The 15957-nt window shown below is 35.2% G+C and overlaps 1 long non-coding RNA gene across 1 annotated transcript in view; it reads right to left on the reverse strand.

Annotated features, from left to right (window-relative positions):
* The window catches only part of LOC115067607, a 97824-nt gene extending 90358 nt beyond the window's left edge, over positions 1 to 7466 (reverse strand). The window contains exon 1 of the long non-coding RNA XR_003846994.1: positions 7196 to 7466. This is a non-coding gene — a long non-coding RNA (uncharacterized LOC115067607). The remainder of the gene's footprint in view (positions 1 to 7195) is intronic.
* Between the last annotated feature and the right edge of the window lie 8491 nt (positions 7467 to 15957).

A 15957-nucleotide genomic window follows, 5' to 3' on the forward strand; every position in this document is an offset into this window, starting at 1 on the left:
AGATAGATAGATAGATAGATAGATAGATAGATAGATAGATAGATAGATAGATAGATAGATAGATAGATAGATAGATAGATAGATAGATAGAGAGATAGATAGAGAGATAAATGAGACTTCCATAATGAACAGCAATCAATAATCAATATTGAAGTTGAAGTTCAGAAGATAAGGTTTATTTTCTGCACAATTTTTGACATACGGCAAGATGAGGGAATACCATGTTTGGGGAAGAAATAATAAGAGATTGAGGAAAGTAACATGGTCACTAGTTCATTGGTACTAAATTCAAGAACTTGTTCACTGTACTCTTCAGCTTTGACAAAAGTTAAAAACTATTAATACTAGGCTTAAGATTTTTTCACTATATTTTCAAAGAATATAAGATTCTTCTCCTATCCATGGATTGCACTGCATTTTAGACATGAGATTTGCAGGCAGGACTGAGAAAGCTGATTCGCTCTCAGTGTTTGGATAGCCATGGTTTAATGACTGTTAAGTGATATTTGATAAATAGCAAGTCAATAAGCTTTATTTTTTCATAAAATAGTTAATATATTTCATAAGTAAATAGCTTATGCTATGGAAGGAAGAAATATTTAATCTAACACTAACTTCGGATAATTCATACTTAGAAGACAATTTAATAATCATGTGACTTTATATTCATCTATACCTTCCTATTTTGAAATTGCTTTTACATGGATTATTTTAAATGACCTTAATGATTACATAAATACCAAATAGATAGAAAATATTGGCCCAGTTGTTCAGTCTTGGACACCCAAAAGGAAAGTATAACCAAAGATTGATAGGATCAATGTAGTTTTTTAAAAGTCCACGTGTGTGGCTGGAGGCTACATAGCAAGAAACAATGCCAGACAGGCAATACCTTCCTTCGGGTTGTTGGCCAGGTAGCCCAAGGAACTCCCAGACAGTAACCCAGCGTGGAACTGGGAGAGTGAAGAGCAGACCCCAACCTTCTCTAGGGGAATGTTGACAGCTGATTGCTGCTAGATGAGGAACAGATCCTAGGGCATGGATCTCTGGATGGGCTGACTAGATTCAGCAGATGTACAGGCACTGGGGAATGGCTGGGGGCACCAACAACACAGTGGACAGTAGTGGGGATGACAGGGATATGGGCACCAGTCGGGGAGGGGGGGACTATGGGAGGGTGCCATTTGGGAAGTGGGTATATAGATGAATAAGATTGTTTGGGATGTTCTGTATGAGATACACACAAAAAATCAACAAATTAAATAAAAAAGACTCATTGGGCTGGACAGGTGGCTCAGTGGTTAAGAACAATGGTTGTTCTTGAAGAAGACCCGGGCTCGAATCCCAGCACCCACATGGCAACTAACAACTGTCCGTAACTCCAGTTCCAAAGGATCTGACAGCCTCTTCTGACCTCTGCAGTCATTGCACAACATGAGTGCATTTACCTACATGCAGGCAATACATACGTACATACACATAAAACAAAATAATAAAAATTTTTAAAAGATTCAAATTTGAGGAGGAAGCATAAAATTTTTCTTCATGTTAATTAGTACAGGTAATAAACATTACCATTGAAATTTACCTGATGACTTTATATACATACTCAGGTGCCAAGGATCTGGCTGTAACTGACTGTGACTAATAATAATCTGATACATAGAGATTAAAGACACATGTGCAAATATCTAAGCGTTAGTAGCATTAAAAATGTAGGAAACAGCATATTTTAAAATGAAATGGATATATTCTTTAAAGGTTAAAAACTCATTCAGTGTTATGTCTTACAGAGTTTGTACTGAGCTCAATATTGTATAACTGTATTAATTCAACTATGAACCTAAAAATTTACAACCACTTTTGAAAGTCTGGAAGAGCAGACAGTGCTCTTAACTGCTACTGCTGAACTATCTCTTCAGCAGAGACGTATTCTTGCTCTGCAAATTGTTACTGAATATGTTAAAGCTGTAATGAGATGCTTCCTCTAATCATTTGGTTATTAAATTTAGAAAAAAAGAAAGAAAATATTGACCCAGATAATTGTAAAGTCAATGGTATCCATGCGAGGTAAAGATTCCAAGGAAAAAAATATATGAATCTAAAAGAATGAACAAGATAAATTATTTCCGGTAATACATTAAAATAACATCGGTTCTTATAACCAAAATCTCATGTACTAATTATTTAGTTTTTTGCATTGATTAAAAACATGGCCTTTCAAGTTAAAATTCTTGGTTTGAATTTATATTCGCTGCTCATTAGACATGTGATTTTGAGAACTTGTGCAACATTTTGTACCTCAGTTTTCTCATCTGTAAAATTAGGATAATAATAGCAGCATTGGACTGAATTGAGCGTTAAATGAAATATTATATACTGTAGAGTGTGTCATGTCACATGCAGTTTATCCCCCAATAAATATTAGCCATTAATCTGAATCTTTTTTGTTTCTCTTCTTATGTCAGCATCCAGGCACAGAGCTACATCACTGTTCACCAACAGTAGGATTTTAGCCTAGTGCATGCAACTGCACTTTATGCTCTCTAATATATTGACACTGTGCTTAATATTGCTCATGTTTTAATAGATGGCTAAATAGAAACACCAGGGGGCTGAAGAGATAGTTCAGCAGTGGCATTTAAGAGCACTGTCAGCTCTTCCAGAGGACTTAGATTTGATTCCTAACACCCACATGGTGGCTAACAACCATCCATAACTCCAGTTCCATGGGATTCAAAACCCTCTTCTGGCCTCTGTGGGCTTTGCACAACATGGGTGTACTTACATACATACAGGCAAAGTACTCAAAAACATGAAATAAAAATAAATAAGTAAATAAAAAATTTAAACTAAATTTAAAAAGAAAGAAACACCAGAGTGCATAAGTGTTCTAATTCAGCATCATCTATTCCTTTTCCAACTTGCAATAGTTGATTCATCCCATTACCAGATTATCTAGTTTTGCTACATAAGCATAGATCCCAATGTTTATCCCTACTTTCCTTATTCAAGAGTAAATTTTAGAATTAGAAACAGAGATTATGATATTAAAAATGTCAACATAAGGGGAGAATATGTCATTACATCCATCTAGTTTATTGCTACTTTAAAAAGTTTGGAAAAGACAACAACAATATTCGGATGCCATATGTCAAACCATGAGGTAAAGTCTCATTTTCTTTACAAAAGATATTGCACATTTACTCATTCATTCTCTGGACTCAGGTGTAATTTGTTGGACAGAAGATGCTGGGCAAACTCCACTTTCGTTGCTTTTCAGAAACATTTACTCCTAAATGGACACAAGTCACTTCACAGGGTTTAAAAGATTTTGAATTATATTTTAACTACTAGTTTAAAAGGAAATACCTCATTATTGAGGTAACTGGAGATTGCATCACACTAAAAAAGATCAAAACCACTGGTTTTTTTTTTCCTTAAGTTAAACTCACTTAACCTAAACATAGCTAACAAAACCTATTCCTTAAAATTAATTCAATTTCTTAAAAGTCATGGGAAAGTGAACCCCATAGTCAGGTTTCACCATTTTCCTAGTCAAAATTGCTAGTATTTTAAACAATGACTGGTTAGTAGGTGATCATGTTATAGCATAGAAAAAAATACAATTTATTAGATCTAGCCTTATTCATTTTGACTTATAAAATAGAAGTCATGCATAGAGTATTAGGTTACACAAGAAAATACAATTTATGTTTCTCCTTTAAAATGATATAACCTTATCTCAATGATTTTTAAAGTAATGATTATGTGGCAGAATAGATATACTAAACCACTCTTTCTGAATACTAGGCTCCAGTTTGCACTGTCCTGGGAATTTGAAAGTGTATATTTTACACTGAAAAAATTCTCTTCTCTAGGATTTTTACAATATCCACATTTTAGCTGATATCCACTCTAAAATTTCTAATTTTCCAGATATAAAAAGATGTATATATTTCTAGTTATTTAGTTTCCTTATCACATCATGTGAAAGCAAACAGTTTGAAACAGAATTTCAAAATCTAATGATGATTTAAAAACTTAATAAAAATATTTCCTTTTGCCAAGGAATTGATCTCAATTTATCAGAAGGACCATAGCCAAAAGTAAACTTAAATGGACACATAACAGAACATCAATTATATTTTGGCATTATGCTATCAGAATATACTAAAACATCTGGAAATACATTCAAATGGTTATTATACTAGTTTAGAGATTTAAAAGTGATATAACAATTTTAAAAGTAAAGATAAAACTCAAGACTCTATTTACCGTGATTTACTACATCTTGTAAAGCATTTCTACCTTGATTAATTTTTCTAAGTTTTCCATAATTAATTCTTCTGTATTGTTACTAGTAGAGTTAGATGCCAGAAATTGCTTATCATGGTTGCTCTGTAATTAAACTAGACAAATTTCATTTTTTAAAGTTTTCAAACATCGAGCTATATTAGCTGTATACTATTCTGTATTTGAAACACAAAATCAGTTGCATTTTCCTAGAACTGATTATGAAAAAGTAGATAAAGCCATGCTCATCTTTTCTGAGCTTTATTACAAAAGGCATTGAATAAACAGCACATCATAGATAAGGGAAAGCTGACATCAACTGGTTCCTGCTGGTAATAGTTGGCAGCATAACAGAAATCTCTGGGATTTTTGCAATTTCTGGAATGATTTACAATGTACTTATAATTCATTAACCAGAATATGAATTTCATATTTAGAGTAGAATTCATTTTTCTTAGACCTAGGTGTTTAAATCAATTTAATGTATTCTCTGCCTCCAAGGTTCTAGTGGCAGGAATGTCCATGTGTAGCTCTCCAGCAATCTTAACTGCCACCAATGCAATGCAGGAGTGGAGGTGCAGAGAGAGGGTGAAGAAGTGGGAGACCTGGCCTTGATGATTGGAAAGATTTTACAGAAGAAGGTACTTGCTCCTTGATGCAAGCATTTCAACTGTTAAGAAATATGAGGACATTTCACAGAGAGCAAACCTGGAGATGCTAACTGTGTATTCTTTGCAAATATAAGAAAAATTGAGATAAATTAAATGATCTGATTGAGATCATAACACAAGAACGAATAGGGGCCATTATTAGAATTAACTCCTGGGACAGAATGGTTCCTGTTCAGTCACTTGGTTTCCTCCCCCAGGGGAAGTAATTCTTCTGCCTGCACAGTGGTCTCCATCCTCTTCTGGCACTCCATGTTGCCACACCCTTTACAGGATTTGGCAAGGATGGACACAGAAAAACACAGAAAGCCTTGTCTTCATAAAACATCTCAGCTGTTTCTAAGATATCAAACAAACACACCCAGGTATATTTCTGGTCCCTTTTCCTCTACATTCTTCATCAAAGCCAGTGGAGTTTGTGCTGTTGCCACATGGCATATTCAATAAAATTTTGATACATTCCCTTAAACCTTCCATTTTTAAACTTTAATTTGTCAACTGTTCCCAGTTCTAAGAGATCGTAATTTATAACATGGGGGAGGTTGCAAATTTTTGGCTGAGAAAGTTGTGCAGATGTTTTTCTTTAAGGGGGAAGACTGTGACTGGCCATATGAGTAATGGCTGTGAGTCGGCTAGAAGCCCAAAGTTCTCTTATATCAGAATGTATAAAGCATTTTCTTACTGAAAGAAGGCCCCCAGTAGGATAATATATTATTACACATGATTCAAATTACAGGATCTGCAGCAGGGGAGCTAGTGACTGATTCAGGATAGTTGCCCCCTGAATACTGATGACGGGATCATGGAATGCCTTATGAATTAAAAGGGCTGTGGTTTCTTGTCTAACCCCTTCCTAAAGTGACTATGCCTATCATTGTGCTCTTTAAGCTTCTGAAACGAATCATGCACTATGAAACCATTGTCTGTGTTTTTAAAATTCCATTTCGTTGAATACTTACATTGAAAGCATACTTTTAAGAAAAAAATAGACAATGAAGCGCTACCATGTCTGCTAGAAAACCGCTTGCCTTTAATGCCAATAATGCAAGAAAGATAGGACTTAATAGAAATTGCATTGAAGTGTGACCCAGTTTTGCTCTTTGGAAGTCTGTAAAGCAACCTGAAATCTTTATGAGGCACATGTTTCACACTCTTTAGATATCTATAGGACAAATTACCTTATCCTTGAAAAAATAAATTCAAATGTGCGAGAAAAGATTACGCTTCTAAATGTTCTCTGTAGATAAATGAACTCCTTCATGAATATGATTTCATTTGGTCTACTCTGGTTATATAACAGTTCCATAAATTTGCTAAATGTATTGCACTGTAAATGGATATCAAGCATTTTTACAGAAATATTAAGGCAGATGTTACATATTACACCTTCTGAAAAACAGTTTTGCTGCAACATATTCTGAAATAATATATAAGCCGTTCCCTGGACTTCTTTTCAAGCTGGCTCTTGTATTCAGTATTTCTAGTAAACGGATGCAAATCAGGTGCATTGTGCTGCGGTGGAAAGGGGGAGATTTGTCCAGAAATGACCTCAGTTCTATTCATTAATAAAATGACATGTTGGCCCAGAGCAGTGAAGAATGAAATATAACGAGTGAACTTCCCTCCACAAGACAGATGTACATAGCAGTATTTTGGATAAAGCACTGTATGCAAAATGGCCACTGCAGCATAAAATCTGGAAACATGAAAGGAAGCCCTAAGACGCAGATCGCTTAGGAAAATCGCAACAGCCATCAAGGCACGCTAGATTCTCTATGACCTTGTTCAGCTCTAAATCCTGAACTGAAGAAAATACATATTTCATTAAAAATGACATCAGATAAACAAACAAAGATTTGTTTTTACTCTAAGCCTTTTTTTTTTTTTTTTTTTTTTTTTTTTTAAAAAAAAAAAAAAAAAAAAAAAAAGAGGACGATAAATCTTTCACTGTGATATATCAAAATAATTAAGAAAGCGGCGAATTCTGCAAGGTCAAAACAAAATAGGATTTTACTCAGAATCCCTTCTGGTGACTGCAGTCACCAGTTTAGGGTTTAGGAGTTGGGAAAAGCAACCAGAGAGATATAAAATAGCCACATTTTTTGCATAGCGTTTTAAATTATGCCGACAGAATAATTAATGGAAGGATCTAATATGGGGGGGATAAGAAGAAAGGGGGAAGGCTATGTTAAACAAAGTTCATTACTGCATGATGTAAATGAGTTTCTCACCAGTGATGTCACTGATTGGCTGAGCTGCAGAGCTGGCTTCAAGCATGGCGGGATTGGCTGCTAGCTCTTCTGGTGCCTGCCTGCTTGGGCAGCGGTTGAACCAGATACTTTCTGTCTCTCTTGTTGTCGTTTGAAGCAAATCTTGTTCAGCCCAGCTGTGTCTCCATAGTAGTGGCACCCTAAGAGAGAGTCTCCCTCCTGCTTCCCACAGCTCGTCTGTGAGGCGGTCGCTGCTGTGAAATACCAGCCCTTGGCACCAAGCCCAGACAGCATTCTCAGATCCATCTATAACACACATACAAAAAGAAAAATAAAAAAGCAGTTCTTTCATCTGAATTGCATCCTAAGGAGGATTAAGAAGGCTTCTCTTGCTACTGATTTGTGTTCTTTCAATTTGATGGTTAAAATAGTTTTTGAAATACAGTATCTTCTCATCTGCCATAACATACCATTGGCTAAAATTGGTTAAAAAGATAGGGGGAATCCCCCTTTCCCATGTTACCTTGATTACAGAAACATAATTCTTCGTTTTCCTCCTAAGCACCGTAACTGATGTTTTAGGTCCCCTACCGGAATTTTAAACTCTCACCAGATTTCTAATTACAGCCGAGTCATTATTTTCAGGTTAAGACATGGGATCTTAATTAGCATTCTTTTTTAGCTATGCGAAATGAGACAGGGCATGAAACAGAAACAATCTATGGAGAGGCAGAGACAGAAAAAAATCTGTGCAGCTTTTACAGTTGAGCTGACACCCCCTCCTTCCCAGCTCTCCCTCCACCCCGCTTGAAAAACAGAATGCAGTCATATGAACTTTACCAGACAATGGAGTACCTACAGGCTTTCCCCTAGACAAGTCCTTTATAACCAGCCAGTGCTATGTGCTGCAGACAGTGGCCAATCGGCAGGCTCCTTTCTGCAGCAGGGACACAATAGGTGCATTGGCCACACTGTCCTCCTGGACCCCGACAGCAGTTCAGGTTCATTTATTGTACACTGGAAGGCACATATGTCTTTAGTATTCGCTGTGAAATTATCTGTGCGGCTGCCTTTATTTCACCATAATTACATCAACCTAATTACTGCGCAAAAGCTGCACGGACACCATTTGCACAGAGTGGCGCATAGGCATGCATACTGTAAAAATATGCATGAACATGCTTAGTTATTTCAATAATAAAAATCCACCAATTATTTTCTTCCCCGAGCTTAATGCTTCCTCCACAATACTTGGGTGAATACAGTCATCATTTTTCCCTTCAAAAGAAAAAAGTGTGTGTGCGTTTGTGTGTGTGGTGTAATTTAAACATTAGTCTAGTCATTTATTGATGTGAGCTATGGGAGTGGAACTTAGTCAGCAAATAAAAGGTTATTAAGGACCTAGGGCATTTTCTCTGTATCACTAGGCATTGGAGTGAAGAAATACGAGAATCTGCATGCATCCTCTCAATCATGCTTAGATGCCGATTTATTTGCGGTCCCACCATCAGGAGCATCTGCATAAGCATCATCTGTGCATTTCCACACTTCATAATTATGGTATGCCTTGCAACATCAGTTTAGATGCTTGAATATTTAAATTTTTGCTTTTTCATTTTGATCAGCAATATCTAGCATAGTCTGTCGTGCAAATTGGTATTTTTTTATTTCATACATGTTGTATTTACATATTCATAAACAGAATAGCTGTATGGTCACCGATTCTGCAGTAGGAGATGAAAGACATGATCCAGCTTTCAGATGTTTAATTTCTAGAGGAGAATGCTAGCAAATAATGACCAGGAAGAGATGCTTGGCCATTTCATTTAGAGGTACCCCCACTGTAAAGAAAAGGATGTAGGTAGGCAACTTAAAGTAAATATAAAGAATTTGAAAAGGAAAGACACTTTTTATTATTCATGACCATTTGCCCAAACTGCAATGAAACAAGGTTTTTACAATGGAGTCTTCTAACTCAGGTCTTTCCAGGTAAAGGACATTTATTTATAAGTACTTAAAATATCAGGAAAGAAGATAAGCTCAATTCTATTTATTCTTATTATTTCAAAATTTCCATATTCCATAGTGCAAATTAGAATAGTAAACTCATGCAGTAACTTATTTCATCAACGTTTACCTGTGTTGATTAGTATGTTTTGACTTTCAACTCATGAATTTCTAATTGAGAATGGAATTCATCATTACAGTGAGTATGTGAATAGAAACAGTAACTCACTTATAGTCAAACAAAATGTGCACATAATGCATTACATATCCACACCAGAGAGGAAGAATCCCAACAGATTCTCATGAATATATATTTTATAATCCTCTTTTTTAATATTTGAAAACTTTCTGTCAGAAAACATAATTAAATTGTATTTTAAATTTTATAAGCATTTTACAAAGAAAAGCACAGGTCTTCTTGTCTATAAAATCCAAAAATGAAGTTAAGGTAAGAAGGATAGGGGTGGGTAAAATCTTAACTAGACTGAGAGAACACAGGGTCAGTTATAAACAACACAAACAATATGAGATAAAATGACATTTTATTTCTGAATTGTCACATGCGTAATAAAAAACAATGAAATGAAAAGTGTAAATTAGTTACCTGATACATTATGTAAGATTAGTCCCTAGGTGACTGAAGAAAATGTTCACAGAAAAGAAAAGCTTAGGTAGCTACTGTCTACTGTTTCGATGAGTTCACTGTCAAAGTTCAGTTTTCCTGAATCTTTGATAAAATACTGAAATGTAGTCAGTATCTTAATTGAATTATGTGTAACCTCAGCCCTCTTTTTCCTAGACCCTGCTCTTACACACACACACACACACACACAAACACACACACTCATAAAACATGCACACATACACCCCATTGTGGTTGCAATTGTTTTTCAAGAACTTATAGTTCTTCTTCCTAATCCTTTTAATCGTTTGGTGTAGTATTGTTTTTGAAAACTCTGAGAAAATCAAAAAGTCATAATTAATTACTAATGGTCCATTTGGCCAAGTGAAAATATAAGCAGATTAAATTCTAACAATATCATAAAATTTAAATTCCATTAACACATGGTGTGTGCTTGAAAATTTGGGGATTTTACATATATATATATGATTTTACTAAATATATTTCTCTAAGCAAGATAGGTGGATGGTTTTTATCTGACTTATTTGAACCAATAGAGATAGTGAGAATCATGAACAAGGGAAGTCTTCCTTAAATACTGAGACTCATTAATTCAGGAAAGAAAGAACATTCCTTGTATTATCAGATGTATGTGAATACAGCATTACTCTTGCTAATTTTCTTCATCCACTAACCAGAGTTTGCAATTGTGGTATTTTAATAAATTATGCAAATATGAGATAATCCTGTAATTAAATCTTATTTGGAATCATTTTTAATAGAGAAGTTAGACCCAGCTTACAGTTGAGACAGTTAAATGACTCATTTTAGATACGACATCCAAAGAAAATTAGTAACTGGTTTGTGTATTTCCACCCTTGTGCTGCCAACCTTATTAAAATACAGCTCTGACCTGCTGCTGTCAGGATAGTCTTAATTGGTTGAGTTTTAATACAGATAAGAAACTGATGGCCTCCTCCCCTAAGATCACAGGCACTCATTTATGAGCTGACTGCATGGAGAAGATGAGTGCCATCTGTGCTCCCAGGATCCAGGACGGCAAACTTCTTTATGAAGATCAAAAGCATAACCTTAGATTTATAATCATGATGATCTCACCAAAAGAATCAAGTCAGCACAAATTGGCCATAAGAATGTAAAATACCAGCCAATCATGTTAACTTTATAAATAATACAATGGCTTCTACAAGAAGTGCCAACTTGGAAAGAAATGCAAGACCAATATATTAAAAAGCAACTTGTTAGTCTCCTAAATGACTCATGCTTTAAAAACAACTTTACTATGTTTAATAAGTATGGAAAATATTCATAGTGTAATTAACATCCAGAAATCGACATTTATGTCTCTGCCTACACAATGAATAGCATTCAGATCACAGAACAAGGTAAAGTTCAACACCAGAATATTCTCTTGGAAGCTTTTGCTACCATAAATTCACAGCTTAAAGTTTCAGTGTTTGTGTATTAAATTCCAAAGGTGCTAACCTTAGATTCTTTACTAATGATCATCTTTCTGGGATTTGAGACCCTTACAATTTTAAAAGGTGTTACTGGTCATTCACCCAGTTCACCTTCCCTCAGAAAGACTCTTTTTGATGTAGAGTGCCAGGTAACTTTGTTTACACTGACTTCAAAAATGTTAATGGTGCACAATATTGGTAAAATTCATGACACTTCAGTTTTTAAAATTTATTTCTCTCTTAAAATTTTCAGAATTGTTTCAATTGGGATTTTTAGAAAAGTGCTTGTCAGTAGTATAATATAATAAATCACAGTATCTGAATAGCTGTAATATATTCTAAATAAATGAATCAACTAATCAGCAATACTCTATTAGAAAAACATCACAGGTCTTTAACAACTGTAGCTATGATGGTTATAACCACTATGATTTGTTATATAAATTGCTAGGAATAACAGAAAATGTACTAATGAAATAAAAACATTTAAGTTTTTCATTTTTCTTTGACAATTTCAAACATGCATATCATGAATTTTTGTCATTTCACTCCCAATTGTCCCCTATCATCCCCTCCCTCTCCCGCTGAGAAATTTCTACTTCCAACAATCAAAGGAACAATGTCTTAAACATTGCTGGCCAGCTCCTTTTCCTATAAGCAAATTACTGTACATTATCTGAACTGCTCTTAAGTAATCAAATGGATCCTTAAAAGAGGAAATGGGAAATAGAAAAGATTTAAGGGAACTTGCAACTGTTGAAAAATGATTTAGATGCTGCATTGCTGGTTTTCAAAGCAGAAATAGAGACTATAAACAAGAAATGTAGGTGGTCTTTAGAGCCTGGAAAAGAAAAAAAGAAAATGGATTCCTTCCCAGAGTCTCCACACAAGCTTACATGTCACTTAGCACCTCAAGTTTGGTGTGGTGCTGCCCATTTTAGACTTCCAGCTTCAAATCTGTCAGGTTATAAATTTATGTTGTTGAAAGCTACTCTTTGTGATAACTTGTTAAAGTAATTATAAGAAACCAGTAAACACTATCATTTGAGTAAGGAAGATTTTAGATTTAATCACTCTCCTCCCAAATGATGGTAGAAGATGTAGATTTACAGAACTTGTAATTTTAAGGAATGAAAAGCATTGTCCGTTATGGTACATGCTCCAAGCTTGCTTTGTCTGGATGTCTATGTAGGATTCACTGAGGTAAAATAGCTAACCCAGCTGTGCCTGGTGGAGCATTCTGTAAGTTCTCAGTACTGTAATTCATACATCTAAACGCTTTTCCCTAGACACAGTATTCTCATGCTTATAGCTTCTTCTTTCTAGCTTTGGACTTCTGTTGGAAAACAAACAATGCCACAGAATTTTCTACCAGAGCCTATAGGAATGTCTATTCTTCTAACCCTGTGGTTAGAGTGAATTGATAGATTACCCTAGCCTTTCATTTTCATAGCACTTGGGTGTTGTTAACACCCTCCGTATCATGCTGGTGTGATTCAGATCACAGGGACTTCAAAGAAGAATACAATTTTCTCAATCCAAGTTCAGTTAATCTCCATGGCCCTAGAAAGTCTACCTTTTCCTCACAACTAGCACTATCCAAATTATCTAGGAACATGTTTAAGGAAAATCTCCATTGGGACACATCTTTCTAACATTACAGGTACTCTTTTATTTTTTTAAGGTGGGTAGCAGAGAGGAAAAGAAAACAAAACATTTTCCAAGTGTAGTGCAGTCAGATGATTGATGACTGAACTATCATATCTAAGAAAACTGCAACTTTAACCTACAGTAGATAAAGACAAAAGTTATCCCTAATGAATTCAAGAATCAGAGGCACCAGATACTTTTGGAAGTGGAGATAGACGGGGTATAATTAAGAAACTGGTTAGACTATATTTACAAATAATTTACTCCATGATGGTGGGCAAAGTTATCTACAACATGAGAATGAAGATTAGATTTTTGGCACTCCAAGGATGTATGCAATGTTGATACTGACTCTTCCCACACCATTTTCTTCCCTAAATTGGCTCTTAAAATGCTAGCTTCCCCATCCTTACTCTCAAAAAAGATGGTTAGAAAGCTCTGTAACACAACATGACTTTAAAAAGCACCAAACTTACCCTGTAAAAGTAATAACTAGTAATACAATAAAAATTACTTTCTACATCTATAGTATAACTCCTTCTCCATGAACTGGCTATTTATCATCACTCTATAAATGTGTGTATAAAGTGGTGGCAACAAAATATGAGTAAAATTAATGTGCACCTCTTCTAGGTCTGGCACGTCTATACTTTGCAAATAGATTTTCTCAAAACCTTTCTCTCATCTAAAAATCAGATAAAACTTTGGGGTGAACTTGACCATCATACATTACACATGACAATGCTTCTTTTTGTCTTGACCAGTAAATGATTAGGAGGAAGACAGAGGTTTCCAACATAATTATTGTTTCCATACTGGTATATGAGGAAAAATACTAAGGTTTATTAGATAGAATAAGTAAATAGCATATAGAAAAATTATGCCAGGCAAATACATTTGAATTAGCCAGATTACATATAGTGACGCTGGGTTGACACAGTCATTGCGCACAGTGTTTCTATTAGCTTTGAAGACCCTGTTTCTTGAATCATAAAACCAAATATAAAGGGCACCGATATTGTAGGGTAGAAAATTCAAATGAAGACATGTCACAAGAAATGAAGCAGGATGGGGGGAACAAAATTAGGCCGGAGAGATATACTTTTAAACATGATTTCTAATACCGTTAGAAAAAAATGTGAAAATTGTTAGATCCATAAGGCAGGAAGATGCTACCTTAAGAATATTTAGGTAACAAAAAGGCTATTAAAAATTAAATTAAGTTGATGTTAATAAGAAATGCAAATCTAGGAAGAAGCTGTCAGTTAAACTTTCAGCAAGATCCTTTCCAAGTAAGAAAATGATGAATACATGACCAGGAAGGGAGAGAGGAAAGGGAAAATCTGGAAGACAGTGTCAAGACAGTTAAATTTCAAGCAATAGGACTGATTGAAAAAAATAGACTATTGACAAAGCAAGTCATTGATAGCATAATTCAGTATGTATTCTGCAACTCAAGAAAAAGAATTTCCAGAAAGTGTCCCCTGTGTTTCCAGCAAAATAAATGGCCATGGAATCACTCCATAGTATATTATTAAATAATTTCTAAATGCTTGGCAGGAATCTCTGGTTATGACCATGGATGAAATGGCTGACACAGTCAAATGTTCCTAGTGGAAACAATTATAAAATTGAACAAAATATAGCTATTAACTATTTGTAAACTTTGGAGCACAGTCATTGCAAGAAAGAGCTGACATGCTAGGAAGGACCCTTGGAAAAGACAGGCTTGTGCCAATAGCACTCCATATTTTGCCCAGATTTTTCTTGAATTATTTTTCCCATTTGAGTACAGAACAGACCCAAAATAGAACAAATCACTATGGGCTTATGGACGCCTACTGAGTTCAAACTCAAAGTTGGAACTGGGAGAGGGGTTGAAGTGTGGTAGGTAGTCTCACAGGGAGGAGAAAACAAAAGATTTTAGATCTTTAAAATCAGTATGTTAACTTTCCTTCAGGTCAGTGACAGGCATCTGTATCACTGCACAGGGTAAGAATCCAAGAAGCACAGGTGGAAACATCTGGGAAGCTGAAAGTGTAAACAGAGGTTTCAGCCAGCAAGTGCTGCTGGGAAGGTAGAGTGGGAGTCAGAGCCCCATTGACACAGAGGACAATCTGAGCTTTCTGTTTAGTGCTTTAATAGTTTCCTCTCTAGAAGTTAGAACCTTGACCAAGAGGTATGAGATTAAAGGTAAAAGTAAAATAAAGTAACCTTTAAAAAGTTCTAATACTAATTTTTGAGTCAGACATGCTGATATATTGTGCTATTTTTACTCCAAATTTCCTACATTTAATACAAAATGATCAAGCATATTTATTTTTAAAAGGACTAATTGGCTTAGAAACACATGGATCATTGGAAACTAGAAATATACTCATACTTGACTCAGAATCAACATGTGAGTACTCTAAAATAATAATAATTGACATTTCATAATACTAGAGAAAGCATGGAAAGCCTTAGTAGAAATAATGTATCATTAAAAAGTACACAAAAGATCAATTTTTTAAAAAAGTAACTAAGTGAAATTCTAGAACTGGAAAAAGCAGCATAATGTGAGAGTAATTATTGTGGTTAGTAAAATACTGGGCCCAGAGGATCAGCAGGGTGAGAGAGATCGTGGAGATAGAACAGACGGAGATAGTAAGGGACAGACAGACCCTGGGAACGCATTTGAGTGTAGTGCAGGTTTTAGAAAGTGAAAGTGAGAATACGGAAGAAGCACTATTCGAAGAATCTCTTGCCAAGCGTTTTCCAAACTGATGAAAGACGTTAACTTACAAATAAGTCTAATTATTAAAAACCAAACATGAAGAGAAAAAAGAATCTTAAAAGGAGAGGAATGAAAATCACATTCAAAAAGAAAAGACATAGGAAGAAAAGGTGGGCTGGCTGGGAAGCAAAGGGAGCCATCAGGAGTAGGAAGGGACAAGAAGGAATAATGGGGGTGAATATGTTCAAATTACCCTATGTACCTGTTTAAAATAACATGAAGGGCTGGAGAGATTGCCCAGCAGTTA

This window comes from Nannospalax galili, unplaced genomic scaffold, assembly GCF_000622305.1.
Source record: "Nannospalax galili isolate Female #2095 unplaced genomic scaffold, S.galili_v1.0 scaffold266, whole genome shotgun sequence".
Lineage (NCBI taxonomy): Eukaryota > Metazoa > Chordata > Mammalia > Rodentia > Spalacidae > Nannospalax > Nannospalax galili.